General features: G+C 42.0%; 1 protein-coding gene across 3 annotated transcripts in view; it reads right to left on the bottom strand.

Moving 5' to 3' along the window:
- Nucleotides 1-13020, bottom strand: part of ARSJ (arylsulfatase family member J) — a 149099-nt gene that overhangs the window by 62369 nt on the left and 73710 nt on the right. Inside the window, exon 10 of one of the 3 annotated variants that reach the window (XR_005700835.2) lies at nt 12300-12407. The exons of the other annotated variants lie outside the window; for them this stretch is intronic. The gene's annotated coding sequence lies outside the window, so the exon portion shown is untranslated. Of the gene's footprint in view, nt 1-12299; nt 12408-13020 lie in introns of those variants that run through there. 3 annotated transcript variants of the gene reach the window in all.

The following is a 13020-nucleotide window of genomic DNA, read 5'->3' on the forward strand; positions in this document are numbered from 1 at the left end:
CTCCCAGGTTGCACCAAGCCCATCCAACCTGGTCTGGGACCATTCAAGAAATAGGGCAGCCACAGGTTCCCTAGGCAGGCAAGAAATGGCTGTTAAGGCTTTACGGAACCCGTGGCAGGCAGAAGGAAACCTCGGCTAAGGCCACTGGGGAAGTTGGGTCTGCACATACCAGAATGAAGGAAACTGGCAAACCACTGGCAGGAAGTTAATGATTGTGGCTGCCCACATGTGGCTGCTCTGCTATGGAGTTTTTGGGTTCTCTTCCCCAGCCTTTTCATGCCTTTGCTGCTCAGTGCCAGGTCTGTGACTGCTGGGGAGAGCTGGTGCATTGCTGTGCTCCCAGTCCCAGCAGCAGCGTGAGGTGAATTCACTCACCTATCCTTTACAGGGAATCTTAACAACATTGACAGCGCTGTTCCCATTTTAGGGATGCAGCACCTAAAGCACGCATTGGGGCTGGGTGACAGAGCTGTCAGAGAAACCCAACGCCCATGCTCCTCCTTTTTTCTAACAGCAGTACCACTAAAATATGTGATCTGCTATATGAAGCAGTTGTCCTCGGTCTTTTTGATAGCAGGGATGGCACACAGAGTCAGACGTTTTCTATTATGGGCTATTTAACTGCATTCTGAAAACTACTGGAAGCACTCATGCTCTTTAGTGACTTCATCTTATTCTGATAATAAATCACAGAAAATTGATTTCAAATTTACAATCTCATTACTAAACTCTAAACCACCAAATACAAAGAACATTTGTTTTTTACTCAGTTAATTCTAAGCACATATTCAAGGCTTATAGTTATCTGCTAATTAATTAGGCCTGGGTCCTACACCACCCACTGATTACTGCCTGATGTACAACAGTAAGTCATTAAAAATCTTTAACTGAAGTCCTATCAATCATTCTACAATAGCTCTTCACCAGCTTGTAATTAATGTACTGTGCTTCTGCATAAACAATTTACATCTTGTCTTCCTATGTACGAAACTTGTAAAAAGTAGATTTTATTTCAGCACCAGTCTACTGTAAGGACTCAAGCTTACAGACTCTGATCTTCCAGCAAAAAGAACTGGGCACAACCATTCTAACTTCTACCGAGTCTGAGGTGTTTTAGGAATTGCCAGACATGGAGCAGGACATATGTATCTTCTCCCAGAGTATATGTACTATCAAATTGAAATTAAATGTAAATAAAAATATGGTGATAGCTGAGAAGTAAAATCTCAAAAAAAAAAAAAAAAAAAAAAAAAGTTCTACCTACTACTTTTCAAAAGAATTAGGATATTTTGTAGAAATGACAATGAGTGATGTTTCACATTGTTGGATGAGCAGCATTTTATGTGGCTGCATTAAATCACATTTTATGCACATAGCCCCAGCTTCCCAAAGTTCCAGATGGCACTGTAGAACCTCTGTGTCCTACCATTATTTCCCATTGCAAGAGTGCATGTCATTGGCCCATTTTATCAGCCGTGGCTCAGTGTTTGCTCCCAGACCATCGCTTGGCCTGGTGGCTGTCCCCGCCCACTTTGCACCCTGCACTTCCACAATTACCCTGCCTGAGTAGTTGAGTTGGAAGCTCTTTCTTGCCATTGTGTTTGTTTATTGGAACCGGGTTTCATTAGCATCTCTGCAAGACAGAAGACTACATCAACAGATTTAAAAGCTGCCAAAATCTATAAAATCCAACAAAGAAAAAACAATCCCTAAGGGAATAAAATGATTGAGTGCCTATAAAGGTACCAAGTTCTACTACCCAGATGGATTTTTTTTCTCTAATAGAACTCTACTCTCTAAAGCCACTTAGGGTGCAATTCTGGCACCATTGGGTGAGCCTCATTATCTGGCAGATAACGGGACTGTTTACAAGGAGAGGGAGAGCTCGGGGCCACTGAGTGGGTTAGAAGAGCATTTCGTTTGAGAACTGTCAGGTCAAATTGCTTCCACTTCTTATGTTATCCAACTATGAAAAATATTAGTATGCGTGCTAGGTAGAACAACAGACTAAACAAACATAATAAATAGTTCTCTTTCAAGCCTAGGGGGTTTTTGCGGTATTTGTGTTTAGTAGTTACAAACAGACAAGATACCTCAATGAGGAGAACTTTTCTCATTAAGAGCCAGAGTTAAAGCAAAGCTTGAGTGAGTGAAGAAGGTATGTAGCTGTGGCCAGTCACACTGTGCAAACACAGGGTGTTTGCAGGGTCGAGACAAATGAGGGGGAAACCAGGGAATATTCTTGATAGTATTATAAATATTTATGTTGCAGCAAAGTATTCTTGGCAGCTCAGGCAGAGGTTTATAAAACATGAAGATATAGAAGTCCAACCTTCTATCAGATGGGGTTTGGCAGAACATGACCAAATACTTTACAGATTATATAAAGAGATTACCTGACTCATCCTTGGAGCACAGCAATCTGTGGACTGAATAGAGGCAGCCCTTCAGATGCTGCAGGTTCTTTGGAAGGAAGGAAAGATTCACTTGGGGGGAAAAGCACTAGTTAGGTACTCTGCTCTTCTGTACAAAGTGTCTTCCAGGCTGTGTTCTATTCCAGTACACCCCTGCAGATCCCAGGAAGGTAGGATGCAGACACACCTGCCACCTGCCACCATATCTAGCATGTGCTGCCCAGTTTGAGTGGCCAGGGGGACAGCCTTAGCAAGGGGCCAGAGATGCCAGGGAGCTAGAGGATAAAGAGGGACACGTCTTCCAACTCCTCTCCACATGCAAGGAAATGCTGTCACTGCATGTAAGTCAAAAACCTGCTACGGAACAACTACTTCTGTGAATAAAGCTGTTTCTGAATGTTTACCTGTTGCTTTGCTCATTTGAACTGACTGTTTGAACTTAAGAAAAGAATGGAAGTTCTGTTGTGACCTCTCCTCTCGCTCCCTGGAAATTGCTGATCAGCTTTTGTGAGCAAAACCTCTCAGCTCCAAGTGTCTGCTGGGGAAGCCTGACTCCTGATCTCTCCAGGAAATTAGCAGGGCAGGGAACCAGTTATGGCTGCATTCACCATGCCAGCACACGGCAACAAAAATACACACCAAGGATTTTAATAATGGTAATTGCAGTAAATCCACACCCTGGGGAGTAGGTATGTGCTTTTTGGATAAACAAACCCCAGCAGGAAAGTCTCTGGCTGTAAAAGTACGGGTCATTGCAAGCAGGTGAGAGAAGGAACAGAGTAAGCTGTGGCAGTGGCTGCAATTTCCATTAGGAACAGTGTCTGGCTTCCCAGGGGTGACTCCATCCGTGGTTAGATTGAGAAGGCCACAGAACAGTCAACATTTTGCTCTTGTGTTACCACCTCTAGCCGGGCTAGCTAGCTATGGAGAGCTCAAATAACTGGCCAAGGCAGCAGCTCGGATCAAGGGGAAAGAAAAGGTGATAACGGTTTTTGAAGACAGTGCATGTGTAGGAAAAATATGCCCAAATTTTCTCACATTGTTTGCTAGTACAGATTCATTGTATCTGCCATCATTAGATTTTTGTGACAACTCTTTACATTCTCCTTTTTTTGCTTGAAGCCACCAAGAAGTTATTCAGAATATATCAACCCTCTTATCTTGTTTTTGCTTCCTCATAAGAATGATAAACATTTCAGAAAGTTCTCATTTCTCATTGTTATTATCGCCTTCATGCATTTTCAATCCTTACTTTTTCCTTTGGCGTAAGCGTGGGAAGCTGCCAAAAGGATGAATTTTGACAGCTCTAGCTCTTTTTTTTGTTTGTATTGATGAAAACTATCTGTGCAGAAGAGAAAACTTTCTTGTTTTGTAAACGATAATGAATATCTAGGAATGCAGATGAGCATGTGGGTACTGTGCCGCTGGAACAGAGAGAACAGGATGTTCTGTCACTCGGAACTGAGCAGGAACTGCCTACCTGGCAAGAGGAACCGGCACACAAACAAGTGACAGTTTCTGGGTGATTACAGAGGTCAGACAACAAGGTTTTGTACTTCCTAAAGTAAGCTCCCATTGCTGCATGACACAACCCCTCTCTGAAAAGCCATTTGATTTGGCGTTAATCCTTTCCAGGAGATGCACTTATGCCTGTTACCCTCACAAATGAACTGGTTGTATTCGAAAAGAGCCTTCTTCAAATCTTTTCATGAGCATAACACAGCAAGCTAGGCAGATTTTAAGATATGATGACACACATTTCATGTTATCTTTTCCATGGAGGAAAACCCTACATTGCTCTAAAGCCTGAAGTCGGATCAGCCAAGAGCAGCACGTGCGCAATGTCAAAGTCATGCTCCAGGGAATCAGGATGTTGTGTGAGTTCTGCCAAACACAAGGAAACAAAACACAAGCACCATAGAACAAAATCAGTAAAAATAATTTAAGCCAATGTAGTCTAAGGAGAAAAATGCCCCTAATAACAGTCTAATAAGGCTGCTAGATCTCAACCATACCATTCCTGATTTGGATGTTGCCCTTCAGAAATGGGCAAAGGGAAGGAAACTGCTCTTGGGGATCGATGTGCCAGTTTTGTGGGCCATGAGGCTCTCATGTGTACGTGAGATTCCACTCATTTTTAATTCTCACTGCACAGAAGAAATAAGCTCTCCTTTAAAAAGCCTCTGCATCATATCAGACTTAATTCTACCATTCTCTGTTTTACATTTAAAAGCTCTGGGAGGCCACCCAGCATTTTTGTCAGGGTACATACAAAGGAGGTCTGCATTTTCTTTTTTCACTACACTGATGCAAATAAACAGAAGAGCTATTTAATACAGGACTTAATAAAAAGCAGAACAAACAGAACTTCCAAACAAAAATGAATGGTGCACTCTGTTAGGGAAAAGAACCCCAAATCTCAGAATGGATGAAGAGGGACTGTATTCAAGGGACAGACAGGAATAAAATTCCAGTATGAACTTGTGAGAGAAAAATTATGCCAATTCAATTTACTTGTAGAGCACTGAGACCTGGGATCACAAAGACAACATGAGTTATCCTTGAATGTATCATAATATCACAGTATTCATGAGATACATTAAAAAATCTTTCAAGTTAACATTGATTAAACCTGCAGGAGAACATTTTGATCAGCTTGGATGCTGTGTTTCAGTAAAAACTTGGAACAATTGGATAAAGTTCAAAGGAAATCAGAAGAAATTGTAACAGGTCTGGAAGATATGGCCCAAAGGAAGTAATAAATGCTGGATTAGGATTATGCAAATGTTAGTGCATTCCTGCCCACATAATAAAAGTAAGTGCTGTGAAACGGAAGAGAGTGATTCTCTTTCTTCACGTATATGTTGGATAAGACAAAGAAAAAAGGACTGAATTGGATCAGGGAAGATATATGAAAATCTTCATATTATAAAAAGCTCTGCAACAGCAAGATTGGTTCAGAAGGTTTTGGAACATCACCACTGGAAATTTAAGAAAAAGCCTGACAGCTGTGTCAGGAATGACAAATACATTTGGTACACTGTTGTGGGGGAAAGGGAATGGACTAAATGATCTCTTGAAGTTGCTTCCAGCCTTGTGATTCTCCGATTTAATGGTACGTTCCTTTATACCACAGAGTTACACGTTTAACATTGTACTGTTTAGAGCATTTCTCTCAGGAATTATATAATTTTCTTTTATTATTTACACTTATTATAGTCCATTTGCTTCATTTTCAGTACAAATATTACAACACTGCACTCTCCAAAGTGAGTTTTTTTATTTCATTAAACATTTTCTTCTGCGAAATACCCTCTTCAATAAAGCAGGGCAGCAAGAGGAGAAGTGGAATGGGAAAAGTATAACAGGAGGAATTCTCCTGTTTCATACACATTCCATTAATTTATTTCCAGCAGGCAAACTCCATTTCCCTCTCAGCAGTGCAAACCCTGAACTGTGGCTCAGGAAACGCTCTTACGGTGGAAGCTCAAATAAACGCCTCACAATTTTCTACTGACACCTCCTCAATGGTTAAAGTGGCTCCTCTGCCAAACAGGTAAAGTCACAGAGTTCACGTTAAACGTCACTATGTCCATCAGCAATAAAATGCACAGTTTCCACATTTGGGGGTGTTGATGGAAACCAAAAAAATTCTTGGTGAGATGTAGTGGCTGCAAGTTGAACAGGTGACACACCACTCCTGGAAATCCAAGGCACCAGCCCGTGCTGAGTCGCCCCCAGCCATTGCCATCACTTTCTAGCCTAGACAGCATTAATAACACAACATCAATCTCTTCCAAATGCTCTTGGTATTTAGCTCTGCCCTCACTTCTGAGCTACTTCGCAGTTCCACTTGCCACCATGGAAAGTCTCAGGCCCAACCCCAAACCTGTTGCACTGTTAGCACTGAAAAGGGGGAACTCCTCTAATATTCTCCTTTTGTTATTACAGCATCAGTAGTTTAGGGAGCAGAAAGGGTTTGACTACTATTTATGAATGGAGGCTCACAATGCTTTTTCCTTTTCCCCAGGCACAGATCACTGACAAGAGAAAAAATCCAAGAAGAGGTAAGTGATTTCTCAGAGTTACAGAATCAGCTTGTGGGAACACTTAGTTTTAACCACTCTTTGCCCAAACGCTGCTATTCCTGCTGCAGTCCTCACTAAACACCCCTCCCCAGGATGTCTTTAGGATGCAAAATCCTTTTACATTCACCATTTTTTTACGCACAGGTTTGCCTTCACTGAAATACCACATATGCTTAAATGTCTGAGTCACTTTATCTCAGCCTGTTCCTTCATTGTTGGACTACGTCTTCAAGGAGAAACCTTTATCAGTCACCACTGCACAGTCTCTTTAAAAGGATCTGGAAGTACCTGTTTTCCATGGTCTTTTCAAGCATGTTCTTTCATTCCAAATCCAATTTGGACTCTTTCAGATCCTGGAAAGATCATTTGAATTTTATGCTAAACCCTTTATCGCAACAGGGCTAAGGACTCACACAGAAATGAAGCACAAAGAGTTTGCTGTAAAGAGGGAGCCTTTTACAGACCTGTTTTCAAGGTGAATGCTTATGTACAAAATACCAGTTCAAGATTCAGGTTTTCTTAGAGGGCTGTAGCAGAAAAGCACAAGTATTTTAGTGTGTTTTAGAACTTGGTGTCCAAAACTGTACAGATCTCAGGTGCACAGGTTCTTCTATACATTTTCCTTAAGATCCTCTCTTTGCGGAATCAAGTCCTTTTGTGTTTCTACACAGAGATGTCTGCTTAGAATTTGGGTAATCTCAAAACCAGATAAAATGAACATATGAGCGATGAGAAATCAGTGACTATTCTGGAAAATGACGTTGGGCAGAAAAGCAATGAAGATGTTGGCCTGTTTCCACTATCAGGAGATGCTCCCTGAGCCTATCATTTTGCTGTCCATAGGGAAAAAGAGCGAGTTCTCCATATTAACTTAGATCTTGTGATTTTCATCAGCTGCATCTCCAGTGCTTCTATGAGGCATTTAAGACTCAATGTCAGCTTTGGTGTATTTTTAAAAATCAGTGAATTGGTAAGTTCAAAGCAGCTTCTGACCACACTGTGCTTTAGAACATTTAAAAAAGCCTCATAGACCATTGAGTCATTATCCTGATATTTAGAACATTAAGAATAATAACGTTCTGAGGGATGAGAGGCTACAGAGAGCATGTACAGTCATCCTCTAACAGAACAGCTTCAGCAGAGGAAGATGCTGTTAGAATAATCTTTCTGATTAAGTCAAGAAAGGACATAAATTGCAGAACACATCACATTCTTCCCTCAGCCTTTTGGGAAAGTGCTGACAAATTCCACTTGACAAGCCCTTTGCAAAATGTGAGCAAGAGATCCACAAGAGGATGTAGAGTTCAAATGAAAACCTCAGTTATACATAAGCATCCAGTCAATGCTGAGACCTCAATTAGCAGATTCTGTAAGGACTAAGTAAAAGCAGCAAGTGAAAACCTGTGCAGGTTTATTTAGATAGCCTGTGGTAATGAGGTTTCTAATGTTTCTGTGTCATACTGTTTCTCTGTGCCAGTCAGTGTTGCCTTACTGCTTCTTCATACTCGACTTCATATTTAATTATCTCCTAAGGACAGCGAAATTCTGTGTAAATGTATTTCTATTGTCATTCTCTGTATTGTGTGACACAGTTGACCCTGAGCTAGAGCATCTAGGGGCAAGTAATGCAAATTTGTAACCATAGAAGACTGTCTCAATCTGATTTAGGAAATGCATATTATTTCAATATTCAATAGTTTTCAGCACTAAAGCTCTTCTGAGGCTGCCATAATATCCTCTGTGAGCTTTTCTTTTTATTACATGTATACAGCTAGTATCTCATTAGCCACATACCTATCACGTCTCTGCTCAGAGGCTGCAGTTCAGTTTCTGACTCTTATCCTTAAAAGACGTGCCAGGAAAGGACTTTAAAAGAAACATTAGTACCACCAGAGTTTCCCAGGCATTGTGTGAGGGGCACTGGAAAAGCAGCCCCAAGAATTCCTGCCACACAGCTCTCCCCTTTTGCTGGGTCTGCACAGATCTGCTCCGGGCAGTGTCACACAGAGGGACTCTTTATGTCAAGTGCCCTAACTGGGAAAGGGTGAATAGCCAAAAATTCTTGCAAACCCTCTGTTCCCAGCATTTCACTTCATATCCCGTTTCCAAAATATTGAATTTAAATGTCACTTTGCTAATCCCCTCATACACACTTATTCACTGTAGAGCCAAGGAAGCAATTCTAATCTTTGTTGGTGAAGAATGAAAAAATGCTTTCAGGGCGGACTGTTTACATGACAACAAAGGTTTCCCAAGCCAGATGCCGTTCCCCAGGCTGGCTGAGCAACCCTCACAGCGAGGCGGGAGCAGAGCCACAACGGATGTTAAAAGTTCCCAGCTCAGCAAAAGGAAATCAAGCTGAAGAAAGGAGAACAGGAATCTTCAGGCCTGAAAAGCTGGTTCTGGAGCGCAGGTGGAGGAAGTGTTAACACGACGGAGCTGAGGTCTATTTTCCTGGCTGCTTGTTCTCCAAGACCGGAGACAGCGTCAGCATCCCCAGCTCTGCGAGAGCCTCCCGAGCCAGCAGCACCGGCAGAGACCTGCCCGGCCTCCGGGCAGCCAGCAAAATCCAGGAGCCCTCCAGTGGCCAGAGCTGCCTCAGCTCCTGACACGGCTCCTGTTCCCTTGGTTCACCTCCCCCGAGCACAACTTGAATGGAAAGATGTGCTATTTTTACCCGTTTTGACACTGTTGATGGATGGAGTCCCTGACAGGAGTCAAAAGGCTGCTATTTTCTTGGGACTGTTCCTTGGCTTTCAAACTGTCTTGTCCTGCTTTCAGATAACCCAAATCTTTTCACTAACCACACATACTGGAAAGTATTGTTTTATCTGGGCTTTTGGGAAATTGGAAAGTGATTTATTCTCTGATTGTTTCAATAAAAAAATAAATAAATGACACTGGCAGAAAACTTGAGCACCGTGGTAGAATTTTAAGCTTGCAAACTAAGTATTTAATGAGGTTCACATGTACCCTTGTAATCACCAAACTTTCTACTCAGAATGAACCGTGCACTCTCTTTTTCATGATATAAATTCCATTTTCTTCCACTGCAATGCTAATATCCTCATTTCATAGGTTACAGGAACAGGTCTATAAAGAATGCTTTCCAGTGTACCAATCTCTGTGGTGCTCAGGGGTCAGTGTAACACTGACCTCAAATAACACGTGGCCACCACTTGAGGAACATTAACGATCTCTCTCAATGTTCTTTTACACCTTGAATTGTGCTCTCCTCTGCAATACCCTTGGATATTTCACCAGGTTACTTGAAAGCAGGGCCCTACCCTCTGCAAGACAGAACTCGCTGAGACAACACACCCAAAGCACAGAGATGAAAAGAATCCAGCTTCAGCAGATCTTATCAAGGCACAGGATAATCTGAGGCACGATGAAGTGAAGGGGGAACTGTCACTTATTTCCCCTTTTCTAGAGCTTCAAGGGAAAGCAAATCTCATTCCTGCCAGCCAGCCTTTTATGTAATATCCTTATTACATTAGGGGAAATACATGCCCAATAATGAGGAACAGAACTGCTGCCAATTTTGGGGGGTTTTGGCATGACAGTGAACAAACACTGAAGTCCCTGTGTTTCTTTATAAAGACACAAAACTCTAAGACAAGGTGTCATACTTTGGACAGCCTTCAACTGGTGATGACATATATTCTTTGGAGAAATTATGGAAAAGCAGAAGGCAATGTTATTTTTTCCACATTTTGCTGCTGCGTTACTTTCAGAAAAACACCCCACATATAGATTACAGATTATAGAGGCAACATCTCTGTGTTCTCACCAGAACCACATGTGGCTGGTTAACTCTTCCAGAGGAACTGACTGACTCAGACAAGTTTATATATGGCTGTAAAGATGCAGTTACACCTTTCCAACCAACTACACATTCCAACTGCAGTACCCCAGCTGGCTGGGACACCCTTAGATCTCTTCAGCCAGATTCTCAACTTGCAATGAATTTTCCCTGCTTTACCAAGCTATAGACCCAAATTGGGTATCCTGTTTAACATGAGATGAGGAATAGCGTACTGTTCCCTAGATGAACATCACACTGGATGAAGAGCTTTAGGAATTATGGTTGTTAAGTAAATACATTTGAAATCCAGAATACTATTGCCATATTTTTGATATAAACATCACTTCTCAGTTTCTTTTAGCTGAGAAAGAGTAATGGATCACTTGTACTCTCCTCACTCCAAATCCTAATTCAGCCTTGTGAAAATCACTGGGTTTACACCATGGCTGAATTTGCTCTGTCGTAATTTGAGATGGCAGAGAGGCTGGAGAGGTATAACAGGTATTCTTACTCAAAGCAATCCACATCTGCCCTTCTTTTCTTGTTAATTACTATTTTATGAGATGCTAATTCTTGGTCCAGATGACATATTGATATAACCACAAAGACTTGGAACAATTGTTCCTGCTATACAAAGACTGACTTAATAATTTTTACTTGCTGAAATAATTCTTAAGCCCTCATTTCACAAAACCTGCAAAATGTTATTTCAATAATAGATCTTTTAGCTCTACAGAAGAATGTGAGTGTGTTATAAATAAGCTATAGCTCTTTCCTGCTTTATGGCATGGAAAGATTAGCTTTTTCCAGATATTACTTACTGTGAAGTAAATATACTGGTGTCCTGCTGATAAGTCCATTATTTCTTTATAGCTGCAAATAAAGCCTGTTCCCCCTTATATACACCTCTGACAAGCTCCTGAAAATAAGCCTCATGCAGACACTGCCAGTGAGTCACCTACAGTATTGCCCTAAGCTGAGTTGAAGCCTCTACTTTTAAAAGTGTTCCCAGAAACTCAGCTCACCTCTGCTATTCACAGCCCATGCCTGAGGAATAAAAAATTTGATAGTCATAAACCGGGCCAGCTGTTGCCCAACAGCAAGAAGAGACTACCAAAGGTGTTTGGCCCTTTCCAAGAGAACCATTCCCACCAATCCAATTTTAAATGAAATACCACTGTGGATCACAACTGTGTGATGGCAGTTTGTGCAATGTGTCACTAGTCTGGAACCCTGAGGAATGGCTGGTTCTGCTCCAGAGTTATGGACTTCGACAAGGACGCAAGGAATTCTTTTTCATTGCCCCAGGTGCAGCTGGGAAAGAAACCAAGTTTGCCAAGAGTGCAAGGAATGTCAAGACAGCAAGTGCTGCAGGTGGCTCTTGACAGCAATTCAGCAGGGGCGTCTCTGATTCGGGATCAGAACTGCTACATCTGGAATTTGTCAGCAGCCAGCCGACATATTCTAAAAGAAAAGTGGGACAGATCTTTTCAAAGGTGAATGATACATTTATTTCACTTAATCAAGGGCTGCAAAAGCATTAAGCACACAGTGCCTAAAAGCCTGAGGTGCCTGCTACAATGTTTGCTGGCTGGAAAGATCCTGTGATTTTGGCATGCAAAACCAGGACTCCAAAGAACATCACAAGTTTGCTGCATATACCAGCAAATCTGGGGCACTTCTGCTAAGAGAGGAGTTCCCATGCAAGGCATGGAGCTGACCAGATAATCTAAATTCCTAGGAATAGCAGCAAGTAAACCAAAGGGGCTGCTGGAGCTCCATGGCCCATGGAAAGGTTGTGATCTGGCTGATCGTCCTGGACAAGGATTCTGCAGGAAGAAGGTCTTGGTGCCTGGGGCTGCTCTCATCCCTGACTCCTGAAGTCCTGCTATTTGATGGCTCTCAGGAGTACAAAGCACAGAGCTGGTGGAGCTCTGACATAGAAGGGCGGGAGCATTTTAGCCATCCTAACCGTGTGAGTCTTCACTTACCAGGAAGCATTAACCATCTCTCCCACTGACATCAGCCATCCCTCAGCTTTCTCAGTACCTTCCAAATGGGATTTTTGACTCCAGCTCTTTGAGTAGTGTCCATATGCTGAAGGGAGAGGGAAGCTATAAGTAAATGCAGCGATTTTTCACTTTTTCAACACGGAAAAGCATTGCATGCCAAGAAATGTCCTCTTTGTACTTGTTCAGACAAGTTGCTAATGTCTATATTGCGAGATTCAAGAGATAAAACAATCTCCGTTCCGTGTGCACATGTGGGAAGGAAAAGGGCTAGCAGAATGTAAATTTTGTCTCTGTTGAAAGCACAGCCCCGTGGGAATAACTCCCTACCATGGTCAGCTGCAATGAGGAAGCACTGCTGGAGAGAAGAAACAGGAGAATCTTCCTGAGAGCTGCCTTTTCCCCCTCTGTGTCTGGTGATATTTAGCAAGTCTTTCCCCACAGTCTTAGCGGTGGAGTTGGGAGTGATCTGTTCTCTAAAGGGGTGGGAAAGGATGGCTCTTTATTTTAAACACATGGTGAAATGCTGAATATAACGTTGGGAATTTGCAGCTGGGAACCGGATAGCAAAAAGAATAGAAATTTAAAAAAATACCCCAACAATTAAATCATAGCTCAAAAAGAAGTAAGCAAAATCTTTGCAGCTAGAAGAGGGCAGGAAGATAGAATGGATTTGCACATTCAGTTTGTTTATTATTCCA

Source organism: Hirundo rustica, chromosome 5 (genome assembly GCF_015227805.2).
Source record: "Hirundo rustica isolate bHirRus1 chromosome 5, bHirRus1.pri.v3, whole genome shotgun sequence".
In the NCBI taxonomy this organism is placed as follows: Eukaryota; Metazoa; Chordata; class Aves; order Passeriformes; family Hirundinidae; genus Hirundo; species Hirundo rustica.